Source organism: Pungitius pungitius, chromosome 10 (assembly GCF_949316345.1).
Source record: "Pungitius pungitius chromosome 10, fPunPun2.1, whole genome shotgun sequence".
NCBI classification, from domain to species: Eukaryota; Metazoa; Chordata; class Actinopteri; order Perciformes; family Gasterosteidae; genus Pungitius; species Pungitius pungitius.
Window position 1 is genome coordinate 2,765,995 of NC_084909.1, and position 6,000 is coordinate 2,771,994.

Here is a 6,000-nt window from a genome sequence, read left to right on the forward strand (position 1 = left end):
GCATCACCTCGGCTGTTGTTAATTTCTCTACTGAGATGGAAGAACATTAGTTTCTGGGCATGTTTAAGTGTTTTTGCAGGGATTTTTTATTACTTTTACTTTCTCTGTAATCATTTTTCTTTTGAGGGTAATCGCTACGACTAGTCGTAGAGGAACCTATTTATATTTCAAGGAATTATTATTATTATTTTTCTCACAAACCGCGGCCCTTTTTGCGACCTTTATCGTGTTCAAAAAGTTGTTAAATTTGGCATGGATATCTAGACTGTTAAAAATATTGATAATTTTTGGGTCTCATGTTTGGGTTTAAAGAAATGTCTCTATAGCGCCCTCTAGAAATTCACACTAGGCCAGTTTCCGCCCCACGTGTCCGATTAACTTGAAAGTTGGCACACAGGTCCTCTTCGGCATGCTCTACAAAAAAGTAAATCATGGTATGCAAATGCGCCTAACTAGATTTTTAAACCTGATGTTAAAATGACCAAATGTGGTCACATCTGACCATAGCACCTTCTTCCACATGTTTGCAATGTCTCCCACATGACTGGTGTTAAACTCCAAACTGTATTTCGTATTAGCGTATTAGTTGTCACCTGTGTGACCATGTGTGTGTATTGACATATTTTTTCGGGTTTGATGCTCTTATTGTTAAGCTCAGTAGGTTGCTGGGGAACGGCAGCAGTGGAGGGAATGCTGATGACGCAATCAGGAAGTCCCCCCAATAGGCCAGATCGTCCCATGTCAGAGACCTTTTGGTTCAGCCTTTGCGGTTGTTGGAGGACCAAGCCTAGGTCTACAAGTACCTACAAGCACATTTTGCACTGTCGGAGCTTAACTTTCTGAAGTTTAGCCTACTAAGTTAGCTTCATTCTTTACATTGTTAAAGTTTAGCTGTGTAATTTTAAAAGATGGAAGGGCTTGATGAAAAATTGTTTGTTCTGGTGACTGACTCCTGCTGGGCCACTGATCAGCCTTCACCAAGGGTAAGCTTGGGATATGACCTGTTGGGTTCTGAAGGCCGAAGGGGAGACCAGCTTCCCTTTGTTCTGGTCCTGGCAGGATACGGTGAATCAAATTTCAACTAGCTCGGGTTTTAAAAATCAAAAAGTATTTAATAACTAAACAAAGAGTAAGGCCTACAATTACAAAGTGAAAAACAATGTGAATAGTGATATATTTCGCGAAATAGAGATTTCCCCGGCCAAGTCAAAAGTGACTCCTCAGGCTGCAGGATAAATCTGCCTGTTCTTCTCCCGGTTCGATGATTTGAAGCTCCCGGGGGGGGTGGTCTTCTGGGTGTATTTGAATGTCATTGGCTCCTTCAATGTATCTCCTCCTGGTCCATCATCAAGGTGTGAACTGCCACGTGTGACTCTGGATGCCCCTCTCTGTCTCATCTCTCCCTCACATTCCAATTCATTCTATTTAAACACATCTCGGCTTTATGCCTCAAAGAGTGAAAATAACATCATATACATAGTTTGTCTTCATCTTATAACTAGTACACTTCAGTTACAACACAACATATAAGATCACAGTACTTAATGGTTTATCACAGTTTATCTGGTGCCACACATTGCCTCATTCAGCTGTCTTGCATCCAATTGCTTAACTATTACCTGACAGGAGAAAAACTCCTACCAAAAACCCTCTCTGGGGAAAGGTAGGAGAAATCCATAAGGTAATCCAGGTTTTAACATTACATCATGACAGGATGTTAATGTGTACAGTATTTAGATGATTTATATGACTTTAAATTGTTATTGACTATAATACATTTACTTCATTTAACATCCAATTGTAATATCTACTATCTAACATCACACAAACTACAATTCTATACTAAACATTGTTACATGTAACATACTTCTCACCGCTAGGGGTGCACTTCTACTTAAATTTCTAACAGAGCTCATCATCAAAAGTTTGGACACAGAAATGCTCTTTCTGATCAGACCCCCTGTTTTTATGTCGGCTTTTCTGTCTTTTGAATAGCTGCCCCAACCCTGCTGATCAGACGGTAGAAAGCAAAGGACTGGGAATGTCTAACTACTTCTCCTTCTACACCTTCCAAGACTGATGAAGTCTACTAGCATTGCCAAAAAGGAGTTGCGGGTTGGGTAGAGTATGTCACAGGGTGAAGTCAAGTTGGGGACTTGTCTTCATGTTTTATTTTGAAAGCAGTAACCTTCCTCTCGTTTCAGGTCACTTGCCCTTCCTCATGTCACCAGTCGAATCGTCTCCCCTGATTCCTGATTGTGTCCACCTGTTTCCCATTGCCCTCATGTGTCTTATAGTCTGCATTTCCCTTTGTCTTGTGCCTGAGTGTACGACATCTTGTCCACCCAAGCCTTCACACAGCCACAGTAGTCTTTTCGCCTTGTCTTGTTTTGTCTTGTCTTGTCTTGTCTTGTCTTGCCTTGTTTTAGAACACTTGGCCTTTTTGTTTTCCTTTGTTAAGAGAGATTTCGAGTTCATACATTTTGGTAGAAACACCTACAGTTCATAGGCATTTATGTTTTGTTTTATCCACGAGACTAATAAAAACGGGTCCACCCCCTGCGTCGGACTCCCCCTTACAGTCTGGCCCAGACAGAGTAATGCCTCTGCGCCGGAATGCCCAGTCCCCCCCATACCTTCTAACACTCAATTATATTGGTATCAACAGAAAAAATATGGTCATCAGATCTTGCAGTTTTTAGTATCTGTGTCTGTCTGGTTGGCACTTTCTGCTTTACCCTCTGACCTTGCACTCCTCAACCAGGACAAGGCTGTGACTCCCTAAATGAGCACTATGAAAGAGCTTTGACTATCACACCGGAAAGAGATCTTATACCGGTAAACCGTACAGCCCTACGCTGGAGTGTAATCAATGCTCACATGATCCTTTCAAGCTCTTAATCAAATATGAAAGGAGACGATGGCATGTCTATCTGCATGTTTATGGCTGTTTGTTGCAGTTTGAAAAGTATCTGTTTACTTTACAAAACTTTAGAGTTTGTTTTCGTTGTTATGGACGATGCGCGCGCACACACACACACACACAGTGTGATTGAGACCCACTGGGCCTCACAGCTTTCAGCATGTAGCCCTTTACATGTTGCTGTGTACTTCTGCAGCCAAGGCAACTTTCACACCTGCTCTCATTAGTGTCACATGCTGACAGTGCAATCAGAGAGGTCACTGTGAAACCAAAGAATGTAATATTAAAACATGATGCAATCGTTGCACAAAAGACCAACCATCCCCATTGAACAAAAGTTGCTCTTGTTTGGCTGACAAAGTTTCTTCTTCCATGATGAAATAGTTGTGATGCAACCCCTCAGAGGACCTGATCAACCAAAACTCCATAAAACATATTGTTATTGTAATTGTGAGCAACACAAAGAACTTTTTTAGTTGGTGAATGTTTCATATGGACACCTGCACTTAACAGCTGACATATCTGACTTCATAGAATAAATAAGGCAAAGCAGTTAACTTTTTACTTTCAGTGACATTAAACACAATGTGCGTGCAATCTCACGTACAACCATAAAGGCCTAACATCTTTGTTGTGAAAATATTATTTATTATTTATATTAATTTGCACTGACAAGGGTCTGGATAGCAATTACTGATAGTTTTCAGATATTGTCTTGGCCTTTCACACCATTTTGCACATCCCTTTCTTCATGTGTTTAATACTTTTTCCCTGTGTCATTTTACATTATTACACATAACTTTATTTCTGAATTTCTTTGTGAGTAAAAAGGTGACGTGTTCAATACTCATTTCAGCCGCTGTATATGAACAGATCCTCAAATCACTTTGTGTATTTTGTATATTGTAGTAACAAACAGTGGTCATCCTCTTATTTCTGCAAAGCATTTCAGTGCCTTTTCCCTTGCTTGGTAATCCTATGTATAATGTGTCCAGCTTGTTGTGGATTTACACCTTTTGGGCAAACAGACTGGTATTGGTTTTCAGGAATGAACCCAGAATATGTATAATATGTAGGGTAATGGTGGCGCATGGAGTAGTGTGATGTGCTGGGAGCCGCAAGGTTGGCGGTTTGAATCCCGGCTGCCACTTGCGCCATGTGGAAGTGTCCCTGAGCAAGACCCCTAACCCCTATTTGCTCCACAAGAAAAATATGATGCAAGGGTTATAATGCAATGTAAGTCGCTTTGGATAAAAGCGTCAGCTTGTGACATGTAATGTAATGTAGTGACATAGACCAACTGGTGTACTCTCCTGCAGCAGGCTCCCCTCAGCGCTGGCAAAAAGCTCATCAACCTGAAGCCCTTCACAGCTGACTGCACAAACACTTTGTGCAAGATCCTGGTCTCAGGTGCCAGATCCTGGAGGCCCACGGCAGGGCCTGCTACCACCACAGCAATGTTACGATGGGGAGCTGAAAGATAAAGACGGGCTGCTTTGAGGCTTGGTTTCATTACCTCGCATTATGTTTCAGGCGGCACGGTGGTGTGGTGGTCACACAGCAAGGAGGTCCTGGGTCCGGCTACACCCAGTGGCCTCCCTGTGTGGAGTGTGCATGTTCTCCCCGTGTCTGTGTGGGTCCACCACCTGGTACTCTTGCTTCCTGCCACATTCCAAAGACATATTGTGGGGTTTAGGTTTATTGGTGATTCTAAATTGGCCATAGGTGTGTGCCTCTGTGTCAGATTGACTGGTAGCCATCCAGGGTGAACCTCTACTCTTCCCCAATATTAACTTCTTTTTCTCTATGTGCATTTGCAGCTGCTGTCCTTCAGGCCTTCTGTAAGGAAATGCTCTGCAGTGTTCATGAGTTCTGTGGTGAGCAGAATGTTGAGGAACCCAGAGGCCTCTGTTGCCTAGAGTTTTTCTTGTCATACACAGTTGTAGCTCCATTATGTCCTTAAAGGTTTTCATGCTTGATTTAAGATCATGAATACAATTAATTGCTGGTATTATCTTATCATCTTATCTTATTTTTGATAGTTCTGGAGCTTAAAATAAGTGTAATCAATGCTCACATGATCCTTTCATGCTCTTGGAAAGTATCGGTACAAAACTTTAGAGTTTGTTTTCGTTGTTATGGACGACACACATGCACACACACACACACACACACAGCGTGATTGAGACCCACTGGGCCTCACAGCTTTCGGCATGTTGCCCTTTACATGTTGCTGTGAGACCAAAGAATGTAATATTAAAACATGATGCAATCGTTGCACAACAGACCAACCATCCCTATTGAACAAAAGTTGCTCTTGTTTGGCTGACAAAGTTTCTTCTTCCATGATGAAATAGTTGTGATGCAACCCCTCAGAGGACCTGATCAACCAAAACTCCATAAAACATAATGTTATTGTAATTGTGAGCAACACAAAGAACTTTTTTAGACATATCTGACATCATAGAATAAATAAAGCAGTGACATTAAACACAATGAGTGTGCATTCTTACGTAAAAGCATAGAGGACTAACATCTTTGTTGTGAAAATATCATTTATTCCTCTGAATTTTAGTATCAAACGTTTGGTGGGATAGAAATGTTTTTGCTCTGAGTTGTATTTCCAAGTACAAGTTTTGATAGACGATGTGAAATGAGTGTTTTACCTCATAGCCCCTCTTCCAGTTTGGTCTCAGTGATGTGACCACGACATGTTCATCTGACGCTGTGTCTCACCACTCAAAACACTATGAGGACCAAACTCAATACCTTTAGTTTTGTCAATGTTCAGTGTTCACTCTCAAATATTTTATTGCAGTTAATGCAACTTTGTTTATTTCAGGTGTGCTTTAGCCCCTGACAGAACACCACCGCGTGCTCCAGTCACTTAAATGGAGAGAACAAGATGGTGGTTAAAAATGGAGAGAGCTTTTTGCATTGAAGGTAAAACAAAGAGAAAAACTGCGGAGGCATTCCTCCACATGTCACACAGAAAGGAGGACCAGTGGCAAACGGACCACTTTAGGACTGATAGTGCCCGGAACATGTTGGTAGCTGCCAGGCTAAGCTAGCTGCTA